A 12,437-nucleotide genomic window follows, 5' to 3' on the forward strand; every position below is an offset into this window, starting at 1 on the left:
GCCCATAGTAGGCCCTCCATAAATGTTTACTGAATTAATAAGTAAATGAATGAATGAATGAATAAATGAATAGTGAATAAAAGATGTGCATCCAGATGGCTTCGCTCTCGGGCCTCCCGGAGCTTTCTCTCTTCTTTTTCCCAGTTCATGTTTACTTGTTTGTTTTAAGTGATTATCTGCTCATTGAAAAAAAAATAATCAGGACATAAAAGCGCATTCTAATGTTTATTCCACTGAGCTATATTTATTTCCCTTGTCTAAGTAAAATAGCTTTCTAGAGATCGTTTTAAACTCCCCCTAGCTACAGCGTCGAAATCTAGCTAAACCCATTCCCATCGCAGCACACACACACACACACACACACACACACACACACACACACACACACACACACTCACGGAGCGTCATGGCAAACAGCAGGGGCTGAAATATTATTCCTGCTCTAACTCCAGACACTTCTAACTAGCAGTCAGTGAGGAGGCAAAGCCAAACAGTTCATCTTCTGACTCAAGCGCGTACTCTCCGCTCATGACTTGCCAATGTGCTGGGAACACGGGCTTGCATTTGGGCAGCTGAACATTTGCAGTCCATAATTTCAGTGTAAAGAGCTGAAATGCTGACCCCAATTTATTCCTCTATTTTTTTTTTTTTAAATTCTGACATCTAGGACTGTCTTTGTCTCCCTCGAAACCCCTTTCCCTAAAAGAGATTTCTAACAAAGGAACAAATGGCTCAAGTTTTTATGAGGACGTATATTTTCAGTTCTCGTGGGTAAATACGTAGGAGTGGAACTGGAGGGTCATCTGATAACTCCATGTCTAACCATTTTAGAAACTGCCAGACTGTCTTCCAAAGCAGCTGCATCAGTTTACATTCCCGCCAGCAGTGCACGAAGGTTCTAGTCTCTCCACATGCTCTCGGCACTTACCTTTTCGTTGTCATAGCTATCCCAGCAAGTGCGAAATGATATCTCATTGTGGCTTTGATTTGTACTTTCCTGATGGCTAATGACATTGAACATCTTTTCAAGTGCTTGTTGGCCATCTGTATACCCTCTTGGGAGAAATGTCTATTCGAATGCTTTGCGCATTTTTTAATTGGGCTGTCGTTTTATTGCTGGCTTGTAGTAGTTCTCTGTGTATTCTAGAGACAGGTCCTTTACCAGACATATGATTTGCAAAAAATTTTCTTCCATTTCGCGAGCTGTCTTCTCATGTTCTTGATCCCACTCTTTTACTTTTAACCTAAATATATGGTTATATTTGATGTGAGATTTTGTAGACATCTTATTAAATCATTTATTTAACCCATTCTGGCAATGTCTTTTCATTGGTATGCTTAGGCAATTTACTGATAAGTTTGCGTCTAGGTCTAAATTTATTATTCATGTTCTGTTTGATCCTTTTTTAGTTTTTCCTCTTTTACACTTTCCTGCCTTCTTTTGTGTTATCTGGACCTTTTTTTAGTATTCCGTTTAATTTTCTTGTGTGTGTTGTGTTTTTTTTTTTTTACTACGTTTCTTTGTGTAGCCTTTCATCTTTCACGGTTGCCCTAAGGAATATAAGATACGCGCTTAACTTCTTAGTCTACTTAGAAACAATATTTTACCATCTCAGGTGAGATGTAGAAACATTCCTACCCTATAGGATCCCGTATGCCTCACCTTTCCATTGTAGTTGTCCTATGTATTACATCAGTCAGGGCTATCCTTTTGGCTTCCAATGATCACATTTATTTTAAAGAAGTCAGAAGGAGAAAGCGAGCCCATCATCTCTGCCCTGACATACAGCATATCTGTTGTTCTTCCTTCATTCCCGTTGTCCAAAGTTTCCCTCTGCTGTCAGTTCTCTTTGCTCTAAAAATCTTCCCTTAACGACTCTTTTAGAGGAAGTCGCTGACAAATTCTGTCTTCTGCCGTCTGAGGCTATCTTTCCTCCACCTTCATTCCTGAAAATTCTTTTTGTCGGATATAGAATCCTGAGCTGACACAATTCGTTCCTTTCCGTGCTTTGGGATTCTTCTGGCATCCAGGATTCTGATGAGAAATCTGTAGTTATTTGAATCATAATATTCCCATAAGTGATACACCCTTCTTCTCTCAATGCTTTCAAGATCCGTTCTTTGTCTTTCGTTTTCCTCAGTTTAATTACGATGAATCTGGGCGTGGATTTCTTTGAGTGTATCCTGTTCGGGATTCCCTTAGCTCCTCCAATCGGTAGGTTTTATCTTTTGCCAAATTTGGGGATTTTCAGCAATTATGCCTTTGACTGTTTTTTTCTGCACTGCATTCTTTCTCCCCTCCTTCTGGTACAATGAAAACACAAATATTATGCCTTTTGATATTGTTCCGTAGATTTTTGAGGCCCTGTTTTTTTGGGTTTTTTTTGTTTTTTTTTAGCGCCTACAGCACCTGGTATTCCAAGATGGTCTCCCATCCAAGTACTAACCAGGCCGTGGACTCTGTTTATTTTCTATAAATCTCTTCTCTTCTTTTTCTCGGATCAGTAATATCCAGCCCTCTATCTTCTAGTTTCCTTACCTTCCCTCTGTCATCTCCATCACGTTCACGAGCCTATCCGAGGAGTATTTTATTTCAATTATCGTCTATTTCATTTGGTTCTTTATATCTTTTATTTCTTTGCTGATACTTTCTATCTTTCCACTCACACCCCAGAGCAGAGGGAGAGTACCCAAAAAAGGGGTTTAGACCTCATTTTAGAAGTTGCGTTTCGGCCCACCAGATAGCAGAGAAGCCCTCGCTCTCTGGTTTGGTCGGGCTGCCCACTGAGAGGCCACCTCCCAGAGGGCAGGTGGAAGGCAACCGGCGGCTTGGGCAGGCAGGGCCGACAGGAGCAGGAGGCCTTCAGGGTGAGGGCCACACAGGGACTCGCAGAAGGAATGGCATCTTGGTGTGTCACCTTTCAGACCACAGGAGGCTGCGTGCAGGCCACGTGGAAGCTTGCAGAGAAAGTCCAAGTACAAGCATGAACAGGAGGCCTTCAGAACACATGGGCTATAACGAGGGCTCTGTTTTGGGGGTCAAGCGAGCTGCAAGAAAGATTTTTGCTAGCCAAAGCTGCCGGGTTGCAAAAAAACCATGTTCTGGACCCATGGCTGGGCCAGACTCCCAGAGATGTCTCACACGGCCGACCCCTTGCCCACGATGAAAAAGGCAGGACGCTTCTTCCTACCACACTGTCCTCCCATGAGAAATTTTTACATGGTATTCATTTTAAAGGTGTTTATTTCACAGAGCGCATACACTGAAAGGGGCATTCAGAGCTGAAAGGCAATAAGTTGATAACCGACACGGTAGGCGATCAGTCTCGTCAGGTTCGGACCCCACAGCCCAGCCTGGCTTCGGGGTCGTGATTCCCGTGTCAGATCCATCTTGACTTTTCAGTGCTGTCCAGCTGTTCCACGTGCATCGCCCGGTGGCCGCCTGGGACAGGCTGATGGTTCTAGCAGACTCTGGCATAAACACCCTTCGGGGGTTGCTCTCCAGAGCCCCTTCCCCTGGTCCTTCCAGATGCCGGGGGGCCTCCTTGTCCAGTCCTCTGGCCAGAGCCCTGGGGCTTTAGTTTCTCTGCTTCTCTGTGCAGTTCCCACAACTGAACTTGGGGGTCAAGCAGTGAGAGGACTGAGAAGAAAAGAAAGTTTTCTCCACACTCCGGGGACCACAGCTCCTGTGATCAGAAAGGAAGGGCCCCTCCTTCAGAGTTTAGGGTGACCGGGCTCCTCCGCCCCCCAGTCTTCTTCATAGGATTACTTCAGAATCCCACGGGAGCTGAGGCAGGAGAAGATGGAGAAAAGAAGGAAAAAAACAAAAGAACAACAGGGATTTGCCTCTCTCTCGGCATTAGGAGACCCCTTTCTGACTCTCGGAGCCAAACTAGGTGCCCTGAGGCCCAGTTCTGGGTTTCTGGCTGCCTTGAATCCAGGCTGGGCTGTGCTGGTGGGGAAAAAATGGGAAACACAGCACAGGTCCCACGGTACTTTGAATCCAGGAGTCCTTCCCTCGTCCTCTTACATCCATTTGCTTTTCAGGGTCCTCCTCCTGCTGCTCCGTGCGTTCTACCCAGGTTTTATAGCAGCGTTTAGTGGGAGAGGCAGGATGGACTGCGCCGGCTCCTCTTCCCCAGAACCAGACAGCTCTGCATTTACTTTTCCGCTTACTACTTTCCTTACTCTGTCATCTTCAGCTCAGGAGCACCCGAGCTGCAAAAGGGTCTTAAAGCTTTGACATAAAAGCCTCCGTAAACAAATGCCAAGCATCGACCCAAAAACAAGAGTATGAAGTCCACGGCCAGTAACGGAGAAAAATTTTTTCGAAGGGCAAGAATCGGGCAGCCTCGTTTCTTTGAGGAAATGTCTGCGTGCACTCCCAGTCGACACATAAAGCAAACCAAAAAGCCAAGTAGTGTGAGCTGTGTTTGAGCGGTGGACACAGCGGCCCTGCCAGCCGAGAGCAGTCGAAGCTGGAAGAGCCGTGCTCTGTCCGGGGTGCGCGTGCTGCAGATAAAGCAGTCGCGCCCCAGATTCTGTGGTCGAGTTTCTTCATTTTCTTAGGCCAGTAAATCCTTGAGGAGTAGCCAGATCTGTGCGTTGACTGCTCCTGCGTTAAAGAGTGATCGCTCGTTGACGCGGATAAATGTAATTCAAGTTCCTATCTTAGAGGAACGGTCTCTTCTTGATGTCTTTCTGTTCTATTTTTAAATAGTTGTAGATTAATGTTAGTCTCGGTATTTTGGTGGGGAAGAGAATATTCCGTCTGTTATCTAACTGCATTCACCATTTTTCCTGCGTTTTCCAAAGCAGAGAAGGAGGTGCTATCATCCTTCAATGAAAGGGGTTTTTTGAATGTGCCAGGATTTAAATCGGGGTCTTGTCTGTAAGGTGTTCTGTTTGCAAATGCGTGTAACAAAAATTGGAGACTCTAAGGATGGTACGTGACAACCACATTCGCCAGGGAGCTACATGCAACGTCCAGAGATCCTGAGAAGCTAAGAAATACCTGGCGTCTCCTGCAGGACGGTGCTGAGTCCAGGCCCCGTGGACAACCGGACAGGTTCCACCTTAAACTAGGAGCCCCTTGGGTGGGTGCTGAGACCAGGAAAGTGATTTTATAGCAAGAGCCCTTAAGTCTCCTACTCCAGGACAGGTAGGAGACCCCTCCCCTATTCAGTAACAAAGCCACATTGGGGACCAGAGAGGAGGCAGATATCAGGGACAGATGCAGGTGCCTGTCACTTAACAGCTCAGAGAAGAGAAAGACTCTGGGCAAATTTACAAAGCTCATCTCTTCTTTGTAGCATAAAGTCCAGTGCGCACGATCTTTCAGCAGATACGTGAATGTAATTTTCTGAGCAGGAATTTTTCTCCAGCACTGCAGAAATATCACCAGGACATACTCTACCAGAGCAGAACAGAGAAAAGCTAATTACGGCACCCAGTCTGGAGGAGGCCCTCAACACGAAGAAAGCCACCGCCTTCTTAGAGGAAACTTTGCCACCAAGTAGACTCCGTTGAGCACCGTGAGAACACAGTTTCCACCCGGAACCTCACCGAGTCTGACAGCAAAGAGCCAAGAAGACATCCGAGGCCAGTTCCCTGCCAGAGACCTGGCTTCGCCTGCTTTCAGCAGAATCACGAGCGAGCATCTCCAGATCTGGCTGCACTGTCCACAGCCGCAGAGCATCTCCAGATCTGGCTGCACTGTCCACAGCCGCAGAGCATCTTTCAGAGAAGACAAGACCAGGGACCACACCAGAGACGGGAGGAGGGCAATGACGTCATTCACTGCGACAGAAGGGACCCTGGGGCACAGGGTATCCTGGGGCTCGTGCCTCTCCAGTGCTTAGCGGTCCAGGTCCTGAGTGAAAACATCAACTATTGGAGATTCTCGAAGATTGGATTCGCAGTGGCAAAGTAAATTGCAAATTCCTCCCGGAAAAACCTTTCGCTTTACCCCAGAGTCAGCACGCTTCTTCAGCAAAGGGCAAAAGAGTAAATATTTTAGGCCTTGCCGGCCAGCAGGCAAAATCGAGACTATTATATAGAGACTCACTTAACAGAAAACTCTCGGCCCGCTCCTCCCGGCTTGCCTGGGGTGGGCCTGCCCGTGCAATGAACATGCTTCCATGCTTCTGCCCAGCTGTCACAGCTGGACACATTCTCAGGACAAGAGCCACTGGCCCAAGGTGAGCAGAGGGGCAGGACAGAGGGGAACTGCTGCGGTCAGTTTCACTCTCTGCCCCCACGACACCCAGACGCCTGTGTGTCTTCTCCTGCCGGTCATCTCAAGTCGGGCAGCTGGCCGGAAGCTAGGTGACTTGCTAAGTAACCAACTCCCGAGTGGAGATTCCACGGCTCGGTGCCTGGCAGTTGCCAACAGCGGAGTCTCCAACGCATAGACAGTAGCCAGCGTGGGCCTCGGGCAGCAGCGAGAGACAGCTGGCCAGGTAGACAGAGGCTGAGGGTAGAGGGGGACAAGGACAGATGGGGCTACTCCAGCTTGCTCTCCGCTCACAGTGCCAGCCTGTCCCAGCAGCGCCCACGTGCCGTACAAAAACATGTGCCAGGCCGGTGGGTTATAGTTTCTTAATCTCAGCTTTAGTGGACCATAAAATATAAAATATTTTGCTTTGGTAGCTGTGATAGCTTTAAATTATACCCACTCGTTCCCTGATATTCTTCCCTTCGCGAAGGTAGAGCTTGGTTCCTCTCCCATTGAGCAAGGGCTACACTTAGTGACTCACTTCTAATGAATATAATATGTGAAAGTGATGGTGTGTGGCCTCTGAGACTAGGTCCTACAAGGTCTCTCTGTCTCCCTCTCTCTCTCTCTCTCTCTCTCTTGACTCACTTTGGGGGAAGTCAGCCACCATGTCATGACTTCTTTGCCTGCTGGCTCAAGCAACTCCACGAAGAAGCAATTGAGGCCTCTTGCCAACAGCCATGTGAGCAGAAGCTCTTAAAAGTAAATCTTCCAGCCCCAACTGAGATGACTTCAGATGGCCTGCAGCCCTGGGTGACATCTTGACTGCAACCTCATGAGAGACCCTGAGCCAGAATCACTCAGCTAAAGATAATGCATGTTTTAAGCTGTTAAGCGTTGCGGTGATTTTGTTATGTAGCCGTAACTAATACAGTGGACAGTAAAATAAGAGGCGCTTGTAAAAATCAGCCTTATTTTCTAGTGACATCTGGTATCTCCATCCAGCTGCTTCCTTGGATGTCGCACACATGTCTCAAAGAAACAGAAAGCCCTCCAAGCTTACTCCTTTAGAATCTATCCATCCCGGGCTGCCTTAATTCCCATCTCAAGAATGACTTCATATTTACCTTGAGGTCACTCCTTGATGCTTTCTGTTTCCTCACTGTGCAGACATGCACACACACACACACATGTGCACACGTGCACACTCATGCACACATCCAATTGATCACCTAAGTCTTAAAGGGCATGCACCAAGTAGCGTCACATCTGGCCTCCGTTGTGCAAAACTCACAGCCGGTCTCCTGACTTCCACTCACCCACACCCAATCCATTTGCCACACAGTAGCGACAGTCATTTTCCGAAGAGAACTAGATCATGCTGCCACCTGACTCAAGTCCTTCAAAGACTTCTCTCTGGAAAGAAAGGAAGACCCCGGCTCCTCACGGGGCCAGGTAAGACTCCGGCATGCTCTGCCCTGGGCCAGCCCCTTCCACTCACCCGACCACGCTCCTCCTTGTCCTCCACGTCTCCCCACCTCCGACTCAGCACGAGCTCCCCCTCTGCCTGGACGCCCTTCCCCCCTTCACGTGGCTTCCCGCAACACACCGCCTGAACTGAGCTTCAGTGTTCTCTGCTCAGCGTGGCCTTCCACGACCCTTCGTCTGAAGTGGATCTGCCTGTGACTTTTCCTCCGGACTCCTGCTTATGTACTTCGCAACCCACAGTACACGCGGAATTGTTCGGTCGTTCATTTAATTATACTTTATCTGTCCACAGACGGAGCTGAGAAGAGCAGCCCCCTGGGTGACCCCAGACTTGGGCTCAGATCCTGGTCCCTTCAAGTCTTCCCCCCAACACTGAGCAGGCACCCGGTGACAGACGGGAGGATCTGGAGGGGCTACGAGGGTTAGAGATGCCAGGCTCTCATGTCTGAACCTCAACAAAGAAACCCGTGCACCGAGCCAGGTTATTTGATGTGTATTTCTGCGCTTTGATTCCTGGGAACCCTAATACCCGACATTTATGGGCACTCATTAAACACAGACAGATGCCCGTCCTCGCCTCCCAGTTCGCAATCCGGAGGGGAGAACGGATGCAGAAAGGGATGCGTGTCAACGCAGCAGCGTGTCAGCTCAGCAACAGCACAGCATGAGCTGCTGTGGGGGCCAGACCAGGAAAGATGCTCTCAGCGTGTGGTGGCGGGAGGAACAGTCCCGCAGGGACCATGAGGAAGAGCAAGGACTTTCCCACGCTCCCTCCATAACCCAGGTTCATCAGAACTGCCTTCCAGAACCATCCGCTCTCCTGAGCCAGAGGGCGTGACTGGAAAAACATGTCCCCTGGCACCAGGACAGTAGTCTCCACTCAGACAGGAGGGGTGACTTTCCAGTCACCTTGTCCTCTCCCTTCTTGTCAAATGACAAACGGGGCTGGGGGACAGGGCGTTGAGGACGGGGCCACCATCTGAGAGAACCTGAGGTGGGAGGACGCGGGGGAGCCTGGGAGGAGACCTGACAAAGTTCTCGGTCCAGGTGCCAACACTTCTTGATGCTCCTTCTTTTTGCGAGGCTGGGAGAGGATCGGCATCAAGGGGGAAGGTGAGAAGAGGGGAACGGAAGCCGGGGTCGGGGGGTCACCTGCACCAGCCATGGGGCGAGGCCAGGCTCCCCGCCTCCCCACCTGTCCTCTGGAGCCCCAAGACCCCTCTTTCCCTCGGCAGACCAGCTCCAGGCCTTCCACAGCCTTCTTCCAGGTGTACCCGCCATGTGAAGGAGACACTTGTCATCAGCCCTGCTGAACCCAGAGGAATGGCAGTAACTGATGGGAATTTCCGGTGACACCAGCGTACAGTGGGGACCCTATGGCAGACAAGGGGCTTTAGTGATATACAAATTCCATTCTACCCTCACATAAGGCCACTGCCTGGACCCAGAATTAGAATGTAGAGTGAGTTTTTCGACAGAAACAGTGGGGTAAATAGGGGCTAAATATCAAGTGATGTCAGTATGGTCACGACGTTTCAGCCAGTCTGAATTAAATGACATTTTATGTCACTCGATCAGGGTTTCTCCGGGGACACCCATTCTTTTTGCGGTAATTTGTTAAACTAGAAAAACCAGCCAGGAGAGGCAGATGTTGCAGATGGGCTAAGAGGACAGTATCAGAGTTTACTCAGCCTGCCTGGGCCAGAGTCCAGCCTCCCTGCCCACGGTGGCACAGCCCCGAGATGGTCACCTAACCTCTCCGATCCTCAGGTTCTCAGCCCAGCCGGCCAGCTGGGGTGTCACGGCAGCACCAAGCTCATAGCATCGGTGAGAGGGTCACACGTGGTAATCGTGTTAAGTGCTTAAGATAAAATACCTGGCTCCTAGTAAAGCTCAAAAAACATTAGTTATTTAAGAAAGAGAAATAGGAAGGGGGAGGAGGGAGACAGGGAGGGGAAAGAAAGAGAAAGAAAGAGAAAGAAAGGGGAGAGAGAGAGAGGGAGAGAGAGAGGAAAGAGCAAGGAAGGAAGGAAGGATCGAGACAGACATTGTCACCGATGAAATATCAGATGAAAACACGAGGCCCATGAGCGTCTGAGGATTTTCCCCGCCCGCATGGCTAGCGGAGAGCGTTTGGGGGAACACCCAGCCCCCCAGCCCCTGAGCTCCGCCTGGGGGAGGACGCGGTCCAGCAGGAGAGCCGCCAGCACAGCTGAGCGGCGTGCAATCCCCTTTCCACCCCGAACCCCAGCTAGGGGCGTGAGACAGTCTCCGGGACGAAAGACTTCCCGGGCAGCTGTCAATCATCCCTTTCGGGGCACCGAAGACCCAAACAAAGTCGATTTATCTCCTGCTGGGCAACACCGCGGACCAGAAAGTTCTGAGCTCGGCGGTGGGCACCAGGGCAGCGTGCTGGGAGTAAGCCACCCCCCGGAGCAGGAGTCGTGGGGACTCTGCCGCAGCAACCGCCCGGTCTCCTTCTTCCCCATCCAATTCCGGTCCCTGCCCTAAAATGCAGATTAATGCGTAACCGTCGGCTCCGTGTGCTGTTGGCGATGTCCGCCCCGTGGCGCAGAGGAAAGACAGAAACGGGGGGCGCACTGCCCCCGTCCTCCTGGCAGGTGCCACATGCCGCAGCTCCCCCGGGTTTCAGGAGCCCCCGCGCCCCCTCCACGACGGCCACCTACCTGTGACTGCGCCGCAGCCCGAGCCCCTGGCCGCCGCCGTCACACGCTGGAGCCGGAGGCGCCCCAGCGACCGGAGCCTCTGCCTGTGCGCTCACCGGCTATATTTGTAAACTGAAAACATGATCTGCAGGACATGTGCTGATAAACTATCTATCTATTCTATGTGACTCAGCCCGGCCTGAGACAAAACAGACTTCACAAGGGAGGGCTTGGCACAGCGCAGACAGGCCGGCCAAAGTGAGCCTATAACCGGGGATTATCTGCACCACCCGCCCCCTCACCCCCACGCCGGGCAGATGAGGGACCTTTTGACATTGGAAATCCTGAAGTGTGTTCAGTAAAACAGGCCAGAGAAGGAAGAGGGCCCCGTGGCTCAGTATTCTAAGCTATGAACCTCAAAAACAGCAGGGTAAGAAAGCTCTCTGACCCAAGGAATGTAAACATTTTTTTCAGTATTTAAAGCGACAGGTGTGGAAAGTCTTGATTTTATCCTTTTTTTTTTTTTTTTAATTTCCTAAAACATTTGCAAGTTTAGGTTCTCTTTACAGATTTTACTAAGTGGGTCAGGATGATTTCCTGATATCCGACATTGTGACAGTTATTTGACAGTTAATCATCAGGAATTGATGATTAACTCATCAGTCTACGCACACCTCACACACACACACACACTTTATGGCAACACTCCTCATATACTTTTGCCCTAAACAGAAAAACACCTTTCTCTCGTGTATACACAATAACTCGAATTACAAAAAGATTTGATTTTGGAAGGATATTTTCTAGGTGGGACATTTTCTAAGTGGGATATTTTCTATTTGTTGACATTTATAATTAAATGATCATTTTAAATTGTATATTAAGTTGGTGGAGCACAAATAAATCTTTGTGACTATATTAAATCAGACCTCTAAAGTGTTGGATGTGCTTTTTTATTACTTAAGATAGAATTTTTATATTCTTTTTCTCTCTTGATAAATAATGTAAATTACTTATTTAGTAATTAATGTTTAGTTTGGGTTTTATTTTGTTTTGTTTTGTTTATGGTATTCTGAACCAAAGACTATAAATGGAAAAAAGTTTCAGTTGAGATATTACTTAGATACTATTTCAATTATAAAATATTTAAAAGCTTAATCATATTTAAATGGAAAAAAAGATTTCCCCCGCACAAATAAATTCAAAATTCAAAATACAGTGGGATACCTTTATGATGCTTGCGTTGGAGAAACCGGTTGTTGTATAGTCCAGGCTTCTCAGAATATGTACCCAAATACAATTGAGAAATTTAGCAAATAAAAATGTTTTTTCAGGTACATTTGAATTTCAGATAAACAATAAATATTTTTTATATAAGCATGGCTCAAATGCATGAGTTATACTTACACTAAAAAAAATATTTGTTGTTTATCTGAAATTTAAATATAACTTGGGTGTTCTGTATTTTGCCTGGCAACCCTTCACTCAAATCACCAGGGAGCAACTGATCCATGGATACCGGCTCTTATATGTGATTTAAAGGGTCTAGAGCTAGATGGAGGTAGTAGTTTTACACCATTGTGAAAGCACTAAATGCCACTAAACTGTTCTCTTTAAAATGGTCGATTTTATGCTGCGTGAATTTCATTTCACTTAATAAACAGGGAAATAGAATCCATATAATAATATACATAACTAATTTAATTAATCACCGATAATATGATTCTATATGTTGATAATCCAAAAAAAATCTACGGACAAACTATGAGACTTGATAAGTGTTACGGGCTGAATTGGATCACCCTAAAATGTGTACGTTGAAGTCTTAACCTCCAGGGCCTCAGAAGAGAGAAGGCCTTGAAAGAGGTAATTAAGATAAAATGAGGTCCTATGAGTGGACCCTAATCCAATATGACTGGTGTCCTTCTAAGAAGAGATTAGGACAGAGACACGCACACACACAGGAAAGACCTTGTGAGGACACGGCAAGGAAGGAGCCGTCTCCAAGCCAAAGAGAGAGGCCTCAGCCTCGGAAGAAGCCAAACCTGCAGACAACTTGATCTTGG

The sequence above is a fragment of the Pteropus medius genome, unplaced genomic scaffold, assembly GCF_902729225.1.
Source record: "Pteropus medius unplaced genomic scaffold, Ma_sr-lr_union100, whole genome shotgun sequence".
Classification (NCBI taxonomy): Eukaryota; Metazoa; Chordata; class Mammalia; order Chiroptera; family Pteropodidae; genus Pteropus; species Pteropus medius.